The sequence below is a fragment of the Hyla sarda genome, assembly GCF_029499605.1.
Source record: "Hyla sarda isolate aHylSar1 chromosome 1 unlocalized genomic scaffold, aHylSar1.hap1 SUPER_1_unloc_10, whole genome shotgun sequence".
In the NCBI taxonomy this organism is placed as follows: Eukaryota; Metazoa; Chordata; class Amphibia; order Anura; family Hylidae; genus Hyla; species Hyla sarda.
In genome coordinates, this window is record NW_026607571.1 from 94,868 (window position 1) to 113,998 (window position 19,131).

Below are 19,131 nucleotides of genomic sequence, written 5' to 3' on the forward strand. Positions count from 1 at the left end.
CCTAAAGCATTTGATACTGTCCCTCATAGACGTCTGACAGGTAAGTTAAGGTCTTTGGGTTTGGAAACTTTAGTTTGTAACTGGATTGAACACTGGGTCATGGATCGTACCCAGAGAGTGGGGGGTCAATGATTCGTACTCTGATTGGTCCCCGGTTATTAGTGGTGACCCCAAGGTTCAGTACTGGGCCCGCTGCTGTTTAATTTATTTATCAATGATATAGAGGATGGTATTAACAGCTCTGTATATAGAGGGGGGGCTGTGTATATAGAGGGGGGCTGTGTATATAGAGGAGGGGCTGTGTATATAGAGGGGGGCTGTGTATATATAGAGGGGGGCTGTGTATATAGAGGGGGGCTGTGTATATAGAGGGGGGCTGTGTATATAGAGGGGGGCTGTGTATATAGAGGGGGGCTGTGTATATAGAGGGGGGCTGTGTATATAGAGGGGGGGGCTGTGTATATAGAGGGGGGGGCTGTGTATATAGAGGGGGGCTGTGTATATAGAGGGGGGGCTGTGTATATAGAGGGGGGCTGTGTATATAGAGGGGGGCTGTGTATATAGAGGGGGGCTGTGTATATAGAGGGGGGCTGTGTATATAGAGGGGGGGCTGTGTATATAGAGGGGGGGCTGTGTATATAGAGGGGGGGCTGTGTATATAGAGGGGGGGCTGTGTATATCGAGGGGGGGCTGTGTATATAGAGGGGGACTGTGTATATAGAGGGGGGCTGTGTATATAGAGGGGGGCTGTGTATATAGAGGGGGGGCTGTGTATATATAGAGGGGGGCTGTGTATATAGAGGGGGGCTGTGTATATAGAGGGGGGGCTGTGTATATAGAGGGGGGGCTGTGTATATAGAGAGGGGGATGTGTATATAGAGGGGGGCTGTGTATATAGAGGGGGGCTGTGTATACAGAGGGGGGCTGTGTATATAGAGGGGGGCTGTGTATATAGAGGGGGCTGTGTATATAGAGGGGGGGCTGTGTATATAGAGGGGGGGCTGTGTATATAGAGGGGGGCTGTGTATATAGAGGGGGGCTGTGTATATAGAGGGGGGGCTGTGTATATAGAGGGGGGCTGTGTATATAGAGGGGAGCTGTGTATATAGAGGGGGGCTGTGTATATAGAGGGGGGCTGTGTATATAGAGGGGGGCTGTGTATATAGAGGGGGGCTGTGTATATAGATGGGGGGCTGTGTATATATAGAGGGGGGCTGTGTATATAGAGGGGGGCTGTGTATATAGTGGGGGGGCTGTGTATATAGAGGAGGGCTGTGTATATAGAGGGGGGGCTGTGTATATAGAGGGGGGCTGTGTATATAGAGGGGGGCTGTGTATATAGTGGGGGGGCTGTGTATATAGTGGGGGGGCTGTGTATATAGTGGGGGGGCTGTGTATATAGAGGGGGGCTGTGTATATAGAGGGGGGCTGTGGATATAGAGGGGGGCTGTGGATATAGAGGGGGGGCTGTGGATATAGAGGGGGGCTGTGTATATAGAGGGGGGCTGTGTATATAGTGGGGGGGCTGTGTATATAGAGGGGGGCTGTGTATATAGAGGGGGGCTGTGTATATAGAGGGGGGCTGTGTATATAGAGGGGGGCTGTGGATATAGAGGGGGGCTGTGTATATAGAGGGGGGGCTGTGTATATAGAGGGGGCTCTGTATATAGAGGGGGGCTGTGGATATAGAGGGGGGCTGTGGATATAGAGGGGGGCTGTGGATATAGAGGGGGGGCTGTGTATATAGAGGGGGGCTGTGGATATAGAGGGGGGCTGTGGATATAGAGGGGGGCTGTGGATATAGAGGGGGGGGCTGTGTATATAGAGGGGGGCTGTGTATATAGAGGGGGGGCTGTGTATATAGAGGGGGGCTGTGTATATAGAGGGGGGCTGTGTATATAGAGGGGGGGCTGTGTATATAGAGGGGGGCTCTGTATATAGAGGGGAGCTGTGTATATAGAGGGGGGGCTGTGTATATAGAGGGGGGCTCTGTATATAGAGGGGGGCTGTGTATATAGAGGGGGGCTGTGATATAGAGGGGGGCTGTGTATATAGAGGGGGGGCTGTGTATATAGAGGGGGCTGTGTATATAGAGGAATGGCTGTGGATATAGAGGGGGGCTGTGTATATAGAGGGGGGGCTGTGTATATAGAGGGGGGGCTCTGTATATAGAGGGGGGCTGTGTATATAGAGGGGGGGCTGTGTATATAGAGGGGGCTGTGTATATAGAGGGGGGGCTGTGTATATAGAGGGGGGCTGTGTATATAGAGGGGGGCTGTGTATATAGAGGGGGGCTGTGGATATAGAGGGGGGCTCTGTATATAGAGGGGGGCTGTGTATATAGAGGGGGGGGCTGTGTATATAGAGGGGGCTGTGTATATAGAGGAATGGCTGTGTATATAGTGTTTCTGGATTTTCCTAAAGCATTTGATACTGTCCCTCATAGACGTCTGACAGGTAAGTTAAGGTCTTTGGGTTTGGAAACTTTAGTTTGTAACTGGATTGAACACTGATCATGGATCGTACCCAGAGAGTGGGGGTCAATGATTCGTACTCTGATTGGTCCCCGGTTATTAGTGGTGACCCCAAGGTTCTGTACTGGGACCGCTGCTGTTTAATTTATTTATCAATGATATAGCGGATGGTAATAACAGCTCTGTATATAGAGGGGGGATGTGTATATAGAGGGGGGCTGTGTATATAGAGGGGGGCTGTGTATATAGAGGGGGGCTGTGTATATATAGAGGGGGGCTGTGTATATAGAGGGGGGGGCTGTGTATATATAGAGGGGGGCTGTGTATATAGAGGGGGGGGGCTGTGTATATAGAGGGGGGGCTGTGTATATAGAGGGGGGGCTGTGTATATATAGGGGGGGCTGTGTATATAAAGGGGGGGCTGTGTATATAGAGGGGGGCTGTGTATATAGAGGGGGGGCTGTGTATATAGAGGGGGGCTGTGTATATAGAGGGGGGCTGTGTATATAGAGGGGAGCTGTGTATATAGAGGGGGGCTGTGTATATAGAGGGGGGCTGTGTATATAGAGGGGGCTGTGTATATAGAGGGGGGCTGTGTATATAGAGGGGGGGCTGTATATATAGAGGGGGGCTGTGTATATAGAGGGGGGGCTGTGTATATAGAGGGGGCTGTGTATATATAGAGGGGGGCTGTGTATATAGAGGGGGGGCTGTGTATATAGAGGGGGGCTGTGTATATAGAGGGGGGCTGTGTATATAGTGGGGGCTGTGTATATAGAGGGGGGCTGTGTATATAGAGGGGGGCTGTGTATATAGAGGGGGGGCTGTGTATATAGAGGGGGGCTGTGTATATATAGAGGGGGGCTGTGTATATAGAGGGAGGGCTGTGTATATATAGAGGGGGGCTGTGTATATAGAGGGGGGGGCTGTGTATATAGAGGGGGGGCTGTGTATATAGAGGGGGGGCTGTGTATATAGAGGGGGGGGGCTGTGTATATAGAGGGGGGGGGCTGTGTATATAGAGGGGGGCTGTGTATATAGAGGGGGGGCTGTGTATATAGAGGGGGGCTGTGTATATAGAGGGGGGCTGTGTATATAGAGGGGGGCTGTGAGGGGGGCTGTGTATATAGAGGGGGGCTGTGTATATAGAGGGGGGCTGTGTATATAGAGGGGGGCTGTGTATATAGATGGGGGGCTGTGTATATATAGAGGGGGGCTGTGTATATAGAGGGGGCTGTGTATATAGAGGGGGGCTGTGTATATAGAGGGGGGGGCTGTGTATATAGAGGGGGGCTGTGTATATAGAGGGGGGCTCTGTATATAGAGGAGGGCTGTGTATATAGAGGGGGGGCTGTGTAAATAGAGGGGGGCTGTGTATATAGAGGGGGCTGTGTATATAGAGGGGGGCTGTGTATATTGTGGGGGGGCTGTGTATATAGAGGGGGGCTGTGTATATAGAGGGGGGCTGTGTATATAGAGGGGGCTGTGGATATAGAGGGGGGGCTGTGTATATAGAGGGGGGCTGTGTATATAGAGGGGGGCTGTGTATATAGAGGGGGGCTCTGTATATAGAGGGGGGGCTGTGTATATAGAGGAGGGCTGTGGATATAGAGGGGGGCTGTGGATATAGAGGAGGGCTGTGGATATAGAGGAGGGCTGTGTATAGAGGGGGGTCTCTGTATATAGAGGGGGGCTGTGTATATAGAGGGGGGCTGTGGATATAGAGGGGGGCTGTGGATATAGAGGAGGGCTGTGTATATAGAGGGGGGTCTCTGTATATAGAGGGGGGACTGTGTATATAGAGGGGGGGCTGTGGATATAGAGGGGGTCTGTGGATATAGAGGGGGGGCTGTGTATATAGAGGGGGGACTGTGTATATAGAGGAATGGCTGTGGATATAGAGGGGGGCTGTGTATATAGAGGGGGGGCTCTGTATATAGAGGGGGGCTGTGGATATAGAGGGGGGGCTGTGTATATAGAGGGGGGCTGTGTATATAGAGGGGGGCTGTGTATATAGAGGGGGGCTGTGGATATAGAGGGGGGCTCTGTATATAGAGGGGGCTGTGTATATAGAGGGGGGGCTGTGTATATAGAGGGGGGGCTCTGTATATAGAGGGGGGCTGTGTATATAGAGGGGGCTGTGTATATAGAGGAATGGCTGTGGATATAGAGGGGGGCTGTGTATATAGAGGGGGGGCTGTGTATATAGAGGGGGGCTCTGTATATAGAGGGGGCTGTGTATATAGAGGGGGGGCTGTGTATATAGAGGGGGGCTCTGTATATAGAGGAATGGCTGTGTATATAGTGTTTCTGGATTTCCCTAAAGCGTTTGATACTGTCCCTCATAGACGTCTGACAGGTAAGTTAAGGTCTTTGGGTTTGGAAACTTTAGTTTGTAACTGGATTGAACACTGATCATGGATTGTACCCAGAGAGTGGGGGGTCAATGATTCGTACTCTGATTGGTCCCCGGTTATTAGTGGTGACCCCAAGGTTCTGTACTGGGCCCGCTGCTGTTTAATTTATTTATCAATGATATAGAGGATGGTAATAACAGCTCTGTATATAGAGGGGGGCTGTGTATATAGAGGGGGGCTGTGTATATAGAGGGGGGCTGTGTATATAGAGGGGGGCTGTGTATATAGAGGGGGGGCTGTATATATAGAGGGGGGCTGTGTATATAGAGGGGGGGCTGTGTATATAGAGGGGGGGGCTGTGTATATAGAGGGGGGCTGTATATATAGAGGGGGGCTGTGTATATAGAGGGGGGCTGTGTATATAGAGGGGGGCTCTGTATATAGAGGGGGGGCTGTGTATATAGAGGGGGGCTGTGTATATAGAGGGGGGCTGTGTATATAGAGGGGGGGCTGTGTATATAGAGGGGGGCTGTGTATATAGAGGGGGGCTCTGTATATAGAGGGGGGCTGTGTATATAGAGGGGGCTGTGTATATAGAGGGGGGGCTGTGTATATAGAGGGGGGCTGTGTATATAGTGGGGGGGGCTGTGTATATAGAGGGGGGCTGTGTATATAGAGGGGGGGCTGTGTATATAGAGGGGGGGCTGTGTATATAGAGGGGGTCTGTGTATATAGAGGGGGGCTGTGTATATAGAGGGGGGATGTGTATATAGAGGGGGGGCTGTGTATATAGAGGGGGCTGTGTATATAGAGGGGGGGCTGTGTATATAGAGGGGGGCTGTGTATATAGAGGGGGGCTGTGTATATAGAGGGGGGCTGTGTATATAGAGGGGGGCTGTGGATATAGAGGGGGCTGTGTATATAGAGGGGGGGCTGTGTATATAGAGGGGGCTGTGTATATAGAGGAATGGCTGTGTATATAGAGGGGGGCTGTGTATATATAGTGGGGGCTGTGTATATAGAGGGGGGCTGTGTATATAGAGGGGGGCTGTGTATATAGAGGGGGGGCTGTGTATATAGAGGGGGGCTGTGTATATATAGAGGGGGGGCTGTGTATATAGAGGGGGGCTGTGTATATAGAGGGGGGCTGTGTATATAGAGGGGGGGCTGTGTATATAGAGGGGGGCTGTGTATATAGAGGGGGGCTGTGGATATAGAGGGGGGCTGTATATATAGAGGGGGGCTGTGTATATAGAGGGGGGGCTGTGTATATAGAGGGGGGGCTGTGTATATAGAGGGGGCTGTGTATATAGAGGAATGGCTGTGTATATAGAGGAATGGCTGTGTATATAGAGGGGGCTGTGTATATAGAGGAATGGCTGTGTATATAGTGTTTCTGGATTTTCCTAAAGCATTTGATACTGTCCCTCATAGACGTCTGACAGGTAAGTTAAGGTCTTTGGGTTTGGAAACTTTAGTTTGTAACTGGATTGAACACTGATCATGGATCGTACCCAGAGAGTGGGGGTCAATGATTCGTACTCTGATTGGTCCCCGGTTATTAGTGGTGACCCCAAGGTTCAGTACTGGGCCCGCTGCTGTTTAATTTATTTATCAATGATATAGAGGATGGTAATAACAGCTCTGTATATAGAGGGGGGCTGTGTATATAGAGGGGGGCTGTGTATATAGAGGGGGGCTGTGTATATAGAGGAGGGGCTGTGTATATAGAGGGGGGCTGTGTATATATAGAGGGGGGCTGTGTATATAGAGGGGGGGCTGTGTATATATAGAGGGGGGCTATGTATATAGAGGGGGGGCTGTGTATATAGAGGGGGGGCTTTGTATATAGAGGGGGGGCTGTGTATATAGAGGGGGGGCTGTGTATATAGAGGGGGGCTGTGTATATAGAGGGGGGGCTGTGTATATAGAGGGGGGCTGTGTATATAGAGGGGGGCTGTGTATATAGAGGGGGGGCTGTGTATATAGAGGGGGGCTGTGTATATAGAGGGGAGCTGTGTATATAGAGGGGGGCTGTGTATATAGAGGGGGGCTGTGTATATAGAGGGGGGCTGTGTATATAAAGGGGGGCTGTGTATATAGAGGGGGGCTGTGTATATAGATGGGGGGCTGTGTATATATAGAGGGGGGCTGTGTATATAGAGGGGGGCTGTGTATATAGAGGGGGGGCTGTGTATATAGAGGAGGGCTGTGTATATAGAGGGGGGGCTGTGTATATAGAGGGGGGCTGTGTATATAGAGGGGGGCTGTGTATATAGAGGGGGGCTGTGTATATAGTGGGGGGGCTGTTTATATAGAGGGGGGCTGTGTATATAGAGGGGGGCTGTGTATATAGAGGGGGGCTGTGGATATAGAGGGGGGCTGTGTATATAGAGGGGGGCTGTGTATATAGAGGGGGGGCTGTGTATATAGAGGGGGGGCTGTGTATATAGAGGGGGGGCTGTGTATATAGAGGGGGGCTGTGTATATAGAGGGGGGCTGTGTATATATAGAGGGGGGCTGTGTATATAGAGGGGGGCTGTGTATATAGAGGGGGGGGGGCTGTGTATATAGAGGGGGGGGCTGTGTATATAGAGGGGGGGCTGTGTATATAGAGGGGGGGCTGTGTATATATAGGGGGGGCTGTGTATATAGAGGGGGGGCTGTGTATATAGAGGGGGGCTGTGTATATAGAGGGGGGCTGTGGATATAGAGGGGGGCTGTGTATATAGAGGGGGGCTGTGTATATAGAGGGGGGGCTGTGTATATAGAGGGGGGGCTGTGTATATAGAGGGGGGCTGTGTATATAGAGGGGGGCTGTGTATATATAGAGGGGGGCTGTGTATATAGAGGGGGGCTGTGTATATAGAGGGGGGCTGTGTATATAGAGGGGGGGGCTGTGTATATAGAGGGGGGGGCTGTGTATATAGAGGGGGGGCTGTGTATATAGAGGGGGGGCTGTGTATATAGAGGGGGGGCTGTGTATATAGAGGGGGGGGCTGTGTATATAGAGGGGGGCTGTGTATATAGAGGGGGGGCTGTGTATATAGAGGGGGGGCTGTGTATATAGAGGGGGGCTGTGTATATAGAGGGGGGCTGTGTATATAGAGGGGAGCTGTGTATATAGAGGGGGGCTGTGTATATAGAGGGGGGCTGTGTATATAGAGGGGGGCTGTGTATATAGAGGGGGGCTGTGTATATAGAGGGGGCTGTGTATATATAGAGGGGGGCTGTGTATATAGAGGGGGGGCTGTGTATATAGAGGGGGGCTGTGTATATAGAGGGGGGCTGTGTATATAGTGGGGGCTGTGTATATAGAGGGGGGCTGTGTATATAGAGGGGGGCTGTGTATATAGAGGGGGGCTGTGTATATATAGAGGGGGGCTGTGTATATAGAGGGGGGCTGTGTATATAGAGGGGGGGCTGTGTATATATAGAGGGGGGCTGTGTATATAGAGGGGGGGATGTGTATATAGAGGGGGGCTGTGTATATAGAGGGGGGGCTGTGTATATAGAGGGGGGCTGTGTATATAGAGGGGGGCTGTGTATATAGAGGGGGGCTGTGTATATAGATGGGGGGCTGTGTATATAGAGGGGGGGCTGTGTATATAGAGGGGGGCTGTGTATATAGAGGGGGGCTGTGTATATAGAGGGGGGCTGTGTATATAGAGGGGGGGCTGTGTATATAGAGGGGGGCTGTGTATATAGAGGGGGGGCTGTGTATATATAGAGGGGGGCTGTGTATATAGAGGGGGGGGGGCTGTGTATATAGAGGGGGGGCTGTGTATATAGAGGGGGGGCTGTGTATATAGAGGGGGGCTGTGTATATAGAGGGGGGCTGTGTATATAGAGGGGGGCTGTGTATATAGAGGGGGGGCTGTGTATATAGAGGGGGGCTGTGTATATAGAGGGGGGCTGTGTATATAGAAGGGGGCTGTGTATATAGATGGGGGGCTGTGTATATATAGAGGGGGGCTGTGTATATATAGAGGGGGGCTGTGTATATAGTGGGGGGCTGTGTATATAGAGGGGGGCTGTGTATATAGAGGGGGGGCTGTGTATATAGAGGGGGGGTCTGTATATAGAGGAGGGCTGTGTATATAGAGGGGGGGCTGTGTATATAGAGGGGGGCTGTGTATATAGAGGGGGCTGTGTATATAGAGGGGGGCTGTGTATATTGTGGGGGGCTGTGTATATAGAGGGGGGCTGTGTATATAGAGGGGGGCTGTGTATATAGAGGGGGGCTGTGGATATAGAGGGGGGGCTGTGTATATAGAGGGGGGCTGTGTATATAGAGGGGGGGCTGTGTATATAGAGGGGGGCTCTGTATATAGAGGGGGGACTGTGTATATAGAGGAATGGCTGTGGATATAGAGGGGGCTGTGTATATAGAGGGGGGGCTGTGTATATAGAGGGGGGGCTCTGTATATAGAGGGGGGGGGCTGTGTATATATAGAGGAATGGCTGTGGATATAGAGGGGGGCTGTGTATATAGAGGGGGGGCTGTGTATATAGAGGGGGGGCTCTGTATATAGAGGGGGCTGTGGATATAGAGGGGGGGCTGTGTATATAGAGGGGGCTGTGTATATAGAGGAATGGCTGTGTATATAGAGGGGGGCTGTGTATATAGAGGGGGCTGTGTATATAGAGGAATGGCTGTGTATATAGTGTTTCTGGATTTTCCTAAAGCATTTGATACTGTCCCTCATAGACGTCTGACAGGTAAGTTAAGGTCTTTGGGTTTGGAAACTTTAGTTTGTAACTGGATTGAACACTGATCATGGATCGTACCCAGAGAGTGGGGGGTCAATGATTCGTACTCTGATTGGTCCCCGGTTATTAGTGGTGACCCCAAGGTTCAGTACTGGGCCCGCTGCTGTTTAATTTATTTATCAATGATATAGAGGATGGTATTAACAGCTCTGTATATAGAGGGGGGGCTGTGTATATAGAGGGGGGCTGTGTATATAGAGGAGGGGCTGTGTATATAGAGGGGGGCTGTGTATATATAGAGGGGGGCTGTGTATATAGAGGGGGGCTGTGTATATAGAGGGGGGCTGTGTATATAGAGGGGAGCTGTGTATATAGAGGGGGGCTGTGTATATAGAGGGGGGCTGTGTATATAGAGGGGGGGCTGTGTATATAGAGGGGGGGCTGTGTATATAGAGGGGGGCTGTGTATATAGAGGGGGGGCTGTGTATATAGAGGGGGGCTGTGTATATAGAGGGGGGCTGTGTATATAGAGGGGGGCTGTGTATATAGAGGGGGGGCTGTGTATATAGAGGGGGGCTGTGTATATAGAGGGGGGGGCTGTGTATATAGAGGGGGGGCTGTGTATATCGAGGGGGGGCTGTGTATATAGAGGGGGGGCTGTGTATATAGAGGGGGGCTGTGTATATAGAGGGGGGCTGTGTATATAGAGGGGGGGCTGTGTATATATAGAGGGGGGCTGTGTATATAGAGGGGGGCTGTGTATATAGAGGGGGGGCTGTGTATATAGAGGGGGGGCTGTGTATATAGAGAGGGGGCTGTGTATATAGAGGGGGGCTGTGTATATAGAGGGGGGCTGTGTATATAGAGGGGGGCTGTGTATATAGAGGGGGGCTGTGTATATAGAGGGGGCTGTGTATATAGAGGGGGGGCTGTGTATATAGAGGGGGGGCTGTGTATATAGAGGGGGGCTGTGTATATAGAGGGGGGCTGTGTATATAGAGGGAGGGCTGTGTATATAGAGGGGGGCTGTGTATATAGAGGGGAGCTGTGTATATAGAGGGGGGCTGTGTATATAGAGGGGGGCTGTGTATATAGAGGGGGGCTGTGTATATAGAGGGGGGCTGTGTATATAGATGGGGGGCTGTGTATATATAGAGGGGGGCTGTGTATATAGAGGGGGGCTGTGTATATAGTGGGGGGGCTGTGTATATAGAGGAGGGCTGTGTATATAGAGGGGGGGCTGTGTATATAGAGGGGGGCTGTGTATATAGAGGGGGGCTGTGTATATAGAGGGGGGCTGTGTATATAGTGGGGGGGCTGTGTATATAGTGGGGGGGCTGTGTATATAGAGGGGGGCTGTGTATATAGAGGGGGGCTGTGGATATAGAGGGGGGCTGTGGATATAGAGGGGGGGCTGTGGATATAGAGGGGGGCTGTGTATATAGAGGGGGGCTGTGTATATAGTGGGGGGGCTGTGTATATAGAGGGGGGCTGTGTATATAGAGGGGGGCTGTGTATATAGAGGGGGGCTGTGTATATAGAGGGGGGGCTGTGTATATAGAGGGGGCTCTGTATATAGAGGGGGGCTGTGGATATAGAGGGGGGCTGTGGATATAGAGGGGGGCTGTGGATATAGAGGGGGGGCTGTGTATATAGAGGGGGGCTGTGGATATAGAGGGGGGCTGTGGATATAGAGGGGGGCTGTGGATATAGAGGGGGCTGTGGATATAGAGGGGGGGCTGTGTATATAGAGGGGGGCTGTGTATATAGAGGGGGGCTCTGTATATAGAGGAGGGCTGTGTATATAGAGGGGGGGCTGTGTATATAGAGGGGGGCTGTGTATATAGAGGGGGCTGTGTATATAGAGGGGGGCTGTGTATATTGTGGGGGGCTGTGTATATAGAGGGGGGCTGTGTATATAGAGGGGGGCTGTGTATATAGAGGGGGGCTGTGGATATAGAGGGGGGGCTGTGTATATAGAGGGGGCTGTGTATATAGAGGAATGGCTGTGTATATAGTGTTTCTGGATTTTCCTAAAGCATTTGATACTGTCCCTCATAGACGTCTGACAGGTAAGTTAAGGTCTTTGGGTTTGGAAACTTTAGTTTGTAACTGAATTGAACACTGGGTCATGGATCGTACCCAGAGAGTGGGGGGTCAATGATTCGTACTCTGATTGGTCCCCGGTTATTAGTGGTGACCCCAAGGTTCAGTACTGGGCCCGCTGCTGTTTAATTTATTTATCAATGATATAGAGGATGGTATTAACAGCTCTGTATATAGAGGGGGGGCTGTGTATATAGAGGGGGGCTGTGTATATAGAGGAGGGGCTGTGTATATAGAGGGGGGCTGTGTATATATAGAGGGGGGCTGTGTATATAGAGGGGGGCTGTGTATATAGAGGGGGGCTGTGTATATAGAGGGGAGCTGTGTATATAGAGGGGGGCTGTGTATATAGAGGGGGGCTGTGTATATAGAGGGGGGGCTGTGTATATAGAGGGGGGGCTGTGTATATAGAGGGGGGCTGTGTATATAGAGGGGGGGCTGTGTATATAGAGGGGGGCTGTGTATATAGAGGGGGGCTGTGTATATAGAGGGGGGCTGTGTATATAGAGGGGGGGCTGTGTATATAGAGGGGGGCTGTGTATATAGAGGGGGGGGCTGTGTATATAGAGGGGGGGCTGTGTATATCGAGGGGGGGCTGTGTATATAGAGGGGGGGCTGTGTATATAGAGGGGGGCTGTGTATATAGAGGGGGGCTGTGTATATAGAGGGGGGGCTGTGTATATATAGAGGGGGGCTGTGTATATAGAGGGGGGCTGTGTATATAGAGGGGGGGCTGTGTATATAGAGAGGGGGCTGTGTATATAGAGGGGGGCTGTGTATATAGAGGGGGGCTGTGTATATAGAGGGGGGCTGTGTATATAGAGGGGGCTGTGTATATAGAGGGGGGGCTGTGTATATAGAGGGGGGGCTGTGTATATAGAGGGGGGCTGTGTATATAGAGGGGGGCTGTGTATATAGAGGGGGGGCTGTGTATATAGAGGGGGGCTGTGTATATAGAGGGGAGCTGTGTATATAGAGGGGGGCTGTGTATATAGAGGGGGGCTGTGTATATAGAGGGGGGCTGTGTATATAGAGGGGGGCTGTGTATATAGATGGGGGGCTGTGTATATATAGAGGGGGGCTGTGTATATAGAGGGGGGCTGTGTATATAGTGGGGGGGCTGTGTATATAGAGGAGGGCTGTGTATATAGAGGGGGGGCTGTGTATATAGAGGGGGGCTGTGTATATAGAGGGGGGCTGTGTATATAGAGGGGGGCTGTGTATATAGTGGGGGGGCTGTGTATATAGTGGGGGGGCTGTGTATATAGAGGGGGGCTGTGTATATAGAGGGGGGCTGTGGATATAGAGGGGGGCTGTGGATATAGAGGGGGGGGGCTGTGGATATAGAGGGGGGCTGTGTATATAGAGGGGGGCTGTGTATATAGTGGGGGGGCTGTGTATATAGAGGGGGGCTGTGGATATAGAGGGGGGCTGTGTATATAGAGGGGGCTGTGTATATAGAGGGGGGCTGTGGATATAGAGGGGGGCTGTGTATATAGAGGGGGGGCTGTGTATATAGAGGGGGCTCTGTATATAGAGGGGGGCTGTGGATATAGAGGGGGGCTGTGGATATAGAGGGGGGCTGTGGATATAGAGGGGGGGCTGTGTATATAGAGGGGGGCTGTGGATATAGAGGGGGGCTGTGGATATAGAGGGGGGCTGTGGATATAGAGGGGGCTGTGGATATAGAGGGGGGGCTGTGTATATAGAGGGGGGCTGTGTATATAGAGGGGGGCTGTGTATATAGAGGGGGGCTGTGTATATAGTGGGGGGGCTGTGTATATAGAGGGGGGCTGTGTATATAGAGGGGGGCTGTGTATATAGAGGGGGGCTGTGTATATAGAGGGGGGCTGTGTATATAGAGGGGGGGCTGTGTGTATATAGAGGGGGGGCTGTGTATATAGAGGGGGGCTGTGTATATAGAGGGGGGGCTGTGTATATAGAGGGGGGGCTGTGTATATAGAGGGGGGCTGTGTATATAGAGGGGGGGCTGTGTATATAGAGGGGGGCTGTGTATACTAATAACCTGCAGCGTCGTATGTCTTCGGGGGGATTAAACTGGCAGAGCCACTGGTAGAGAAGGATCTGGGGGACTTGTAGATCACAGACTACAGAATAGCACAATGTCAGGCTGCTGCTTCCAAAGCCGGCAGGATATTGTCATGTATGAAAAGAGGCCTGGACTCCAGGGACAGGGACATAATACTCCCCCTTTATAAAGCATTGGTACAGTCTATAGTCTATAATACTCCCCCTTTATAAAGCATTGGTACAGTCTATAGTCTATAATACTCCCCCTTTATAAAGCATTGGTACAGTCTATAGTCTATAATACTCCCCCTTTATAAAGCATTGGTACAGTCTATAGTCTATAATACTCCCCCTTTATAAAGCATTGGTACAGTCTATAGTCTATAATACTCCCCTTTTATAAAGCATTGGTACAGTATATAGTCTATAATACTCCCCCTTTATAAAGCATTGGTACAGTCTATAGTGTATAATACTCCCCCTTTATAAAGCATTGGTACAGTCTATAGTGTATAATACTCCCCCTTTATAAAGCATTGGTACAGTCTATAGTGTATAATACTCCCCCTTTATAAATCATTGGTACAGTCTATAGTCTATAATACTCCCCCCTTTATAAAGCATTGGTACAGTATATAGTCTATAATAATCCCCCTTTATAAAGCATTGGTACAGTATATAGTCTATAATACTCCCCCTTTATAAAGCATTGGTACAGTCTATAGTGTATAATACTCCCCCTTTATAAAGCATTGGTACAGTCTATAGTGTATAATACCCCCCTTTATAAATCATTGGTACAGTCTATAGTGTATAATACTCCCCCTTTATAAAGCATTTGTACAGTCTATAGTCTATAATACTCCCCCTTTATAAAGCATTGGTACGGCCTCACCTGGAATATGCTGTTCAGTTTTGGTCACCTGTCCATAAAAGGGACACTGCGGAGTTGGAAAGGTGCAGAGACGCGCGACTAAACTAATATGGGGCCTGGAACATCTTAGCTATGAGGAGCGATTAAAGGAGTTACAATTGTTTAGTCTTGAGAAGAGACGTATAAGGGGGGATATGATAAACGTATATAAGTATATAAATGGCCCATACAAAAAATATGGAGAAAAACTGTTCCAGGTTAAACCTCCCCAAAGGACGAGGGGGCACTCCCTCCGTCTGGAGAAGAAAAGGTTTAGTCTAAAGGGGCGGCACGCCTTCTTTACCGTGAGGACTGTGAATTTATGGAACGGTCTACCTCAGGAACTGGTCACAGCAGGAACAATTAACAGCTTTAAAACAGGATTAGATACATTCCTGGAACAAAATAACATTAATGCTTATGCAGAATTATAAAACTACATCCCTTCCCCTTATCCCCTTACATCCTTCCCTTCAATCCCCTGGTTGGACTTGATGGACGTCTGTCTTTTTTCAGCCGTACTAACTATGTTACTATTAAAATAAAATAAAAAGTCCAAAATAGATGCTATTTTATAACATTTTATTCCAAACAAAAGTATTAAAAAAAGTATTAAAAGTTTTATATAAGCAAATGTGGTATCAATAAAAAGTACAGATCATGGCGCAAAAAATGAGCCCTTATACCGCCGCTTATACGGGAAAATGAAAAAGTTATAGGTCTTCAAAATAGGGGGATTTTAAATGTACTAATTTGGTTAAAAAGTTAGCGATTTTTTTTTTAAGCGCAACAGTAATAGAAAAATATATAATCATGGGAATCATTTTAATCGTATTGACCCAAAGAATGAAGAACACGTCATTTTTACCGTAAATTGTATGGCGTGAAAATGAAACCTTCCGAAATGAGCAAAATTGCGATTTTCTTTTTAATTTCCCCACACAAAGTCTTTTTTTTGGTTGCATATACATTTTATGGTAAAGTCAGTGATAAAATTACAACGGACAACTGGTCGCGCAAAAAACAAGCCCTCATACTAGTCTGTGGATGACAATTATGGTTATGATAGAGTTATGATTTTTTTGAAGGCGAGGAGGAAAAAACAAAAACGTAAAAATAAAATTGTCTGAGTCCTTAAGGCCCAAATGAGCTGAGTTCTTAAGGGGTTAAAGGGGTACTCCGGCGCTTAGACATCTTATCCCCTATCCAAAGATGCCTGATCGCGGGGGTCCCGCCGCCGTTAAAATCAGTCCCCCGGAGCGATTACTGTCGATCACGGGGCAGGAGTGTTGTGATGTCACGGCTCCGACCCAGTGTGACGTCACGCTCCGCCCCCTCAATGCAAGCCTATGGGAGGGGGCGTGACAGATGTCACGCCCCCTCCCATAGACTTGCATTGAGGGGGCAGGGTGTGACGTCACATGGGGGCAGAGTCAGACGTCACGATCTTCCGGGAGCCAGAACCTCCAGCGCTGCCGGAAGCAGATACAGGTGGGTGCTGCATGCTATATTGCGGGGATCCCCAGCGGCAGGACCCCCTGCGATCAGACATCTTATCCCTTATCCTTTGGATAGGGGATAAGATGTCTAGGGGTGGAGTACCCCCTTTAAAAAGGTATCCTTTCACTTTTTTGCGAAAACGCCATTGAGACGACTCTCCTGATTTATGGCCCTGACCTCAGAATTTTTTATTTGCCGAAAAGGTTCTTTTAGGTCTAAAGGGAGGAGGAGTAGGGAAACTTTTCTTTCTATCCAAACAGGAGATTAACCTCACAGGGAAGTGCACATCATGCGGATCTGGCAGAAAGCCTAAGGGCGTCTGCCAGAAAAGCTGCAGATTTTTTTTTTATTATAATGGCACAGAGTTTAACAATTGTTCATGGGGGACTTCATTTTGGATGTGGACAACTGGTCTAGCCAAAGCAAGAGAGATCTAGCTACCCAGGACGCTGCTACATTGGGCTTAACCCCTTAAAGGAGTAGTCCAGTGGTGATTCAGTGGTGAGCAACTTATCCCCTATCCTAAGGATAGGGGATAAGTTGCAGATCGCGGGGGGTCCGACCGCTGGGGCACACTGCGATCTCCTGTACGGAGTCCCGACAGCCTGCGGGAAGGGGGCGTGTCGACCTCCGCACGAGGCGGTGGCCGACACGCCCCCTCAATACAACTCTATGGCAGAGCCGAAGCGCTGCCTTCGGCAATCTCCGGCTCTGCCATAGAGATGTATTGAGGGGGCGTGTCGGCCGCCGCCTCGTGCGGGGGTCGACACCTGCTATCTCGGCGGAGAGCCGGGGCCCCGTACAGAGAGATCGCAGGGGGCCCCAGCGGTCGGACCCCCCGCGATCTCAAACTTATCCCCTATCCTTAGGATAGGGGATAAGTTTTTCACCACTGGACTACCCCTTTAAGGACCAAGCCCATTTTCACCTTAAGGACCAGGCCAATTTTATTTTTGCATTTTCGTTTTTTTCCTCCTCGCCTTCTAAAATCCATAACTCCTTTATATTTCCATCTACAGACCCATATAAGGGATTGTTTTTTGCGTGACCAATTGTACTTTGTAAAGAAACCTCTTATTTTACCATAAAATGTATGGCGAACCCCCCCAAAAAAATTTTTAGGGAGGAAATTTTAATGAAAACCACAATTTTTGCACATTTTGGAGGGTTTTGTCTTCACACTTTACGGTATTAATGACGAGTTCTTTATTCTGTGGGTCAATACAATTAAAATGATCCCCATGGATAGATACTTTTATATTTTTGTACTGCTTAAAAAAAAAAAAAAATCTAAAACTTTTTGTACAAAATCGCCCTATTTTGACCACATATAACTTTTTCATTTTTCCGTATATAGGGCGGTATGAGGGCTCATTGTTTGCGCCGTCATCTGTACTTTTTTATCGATACCACATTTGCATATATAAAACTTTTAGATCACTTTTTATAATTTTTTTTTTAAATAAAATGTGACAAAAAAGCAGCATTTTTGGACTTTATTTTTTTATGTTTACGCCATTCGCCATTCGGGATCATTAACATTATACTTTGATAGTTCGGACATTTACGCACGCGGTGATACTGTGTTTATTTTTTTTTTAAATTACGCTTTTTGGGGGTAAAATGGGAAAAACTGACAATTTTCATTTTTATTGGGGGAGGGGATTTTTCCCTTTTTTTTTTTTTTTTTTACATTTTTCAACTTTTTTTTTTTACACTTTTTATGTCCCCACAGGGAACTATCAATAGCAATCATTTGATTGCTAATACTGTGCAGTGCTATGTATAGGACATAGCACTGATCAGTATTATCGGTGATCTTCTGCTCTGGTCTACTCGATCTCAGACCAGAGCAGAAGACCCCAGGAGACGGCCGGAGCCAAGTGAGGCGACCTCCAGCCGCCATGCTGGATGATTGGATCGCCGCGGCAGCACTGCGGGCGATCCAATCATCCAATCAAAGTACCGCAGATGCCGTGATCTGTATTGATCACGGCATCGGAGGGGTTAATGGTGGACATCCGCACGATCGCGGATGTCGGCCATTACGGGCAGGTCCCCGGCTGCTGCTAGAAGCCGGAACCTGCCGTGTATGACGAGAGCACCCTTCCGATGCTCGCGGTCATACACAGGACGTAAATGTACGTCCTGGTGCCGGAAGTCCCGCCAAACCAGGAGGTATATTTACGCCCGTGGTCGTTAAGGGGTTAAAGGGGTATTCCAGGAAAAAACTTTTTTTTTTATACATCAACTGGCTCCAGAAAGTTAAACAGATTTGTATATAATGTCTATTTAAAAAAAAAAATCTTAATCCTTTCAGTACTTATGAGCTTCTGAAGTTGAGCTGTTCTTTTCTGTCTAAGTGCTCTCTGATGACACGTGTCTCGGGAACTGCACACAGTAGAAGCAAATCCCCATAGCAAACCTCTTCTACTCTGTGCAGTTCCCCAGACAAGCAAAGATGTCAGTAGAGAGCACTGTTGCCAGACAGAAAAGAACAACTCAACTTCAGCAGCTGATAATTATTGAAAGGATTAAGATTTTTTAAGAGAAGTAATTTACAAATTTGTTTAACTTTCTGGAGTTTTTTTTCCTGGAATTTTATAGTGTGAAAGCAGCCGAAGTGGATCCAGACTTCCACCTACCAAACTAGGGAGGAATTTAGGGACTACAGGATACCCCAAAACTATGGGGATTTGCACCACTGCCCTCAGCCTCTTCATCTCTCTCACTCAGTCAGGCTCAGGACAGGAAACACACTGAGGCTGGAGGGGAGGGTTCTTCTTTATATCCTCAGGTTTCCTGCCCTTATTGGCGGAGTTCCTCCCTCAGGTAGGGCTGTCATGGCGATGGGGAAAAATGGCTAAAGAACGATGGAACCTGCTTGATCCATGAGCACAAAAATGTTTCTTTATATAAAACACCCAAACTGAGAAGAGGAAAATAAAAAGCTACTAATTCCCATTTACCATCCGTCTATTTTCGGACTGCGACCCCCCCCCCCCCCCCCCATCCTCATTATAAGGACTTTAACGAG

General features: G+C 49.1%; 1 protein-coding gene across 1 annotated transcript in view; it reads left to right on the forward strand.

Annotated features, from left to right (window-relative positions):
* LOC130297932 (oocyte zinc finger protein XlCOF8.4-like) overlaps positions 1-19,131 on the forward strand; it is a 170,748-nt gene that overhangs the window by 84,400 nt on the left and 67,217 nt on the right.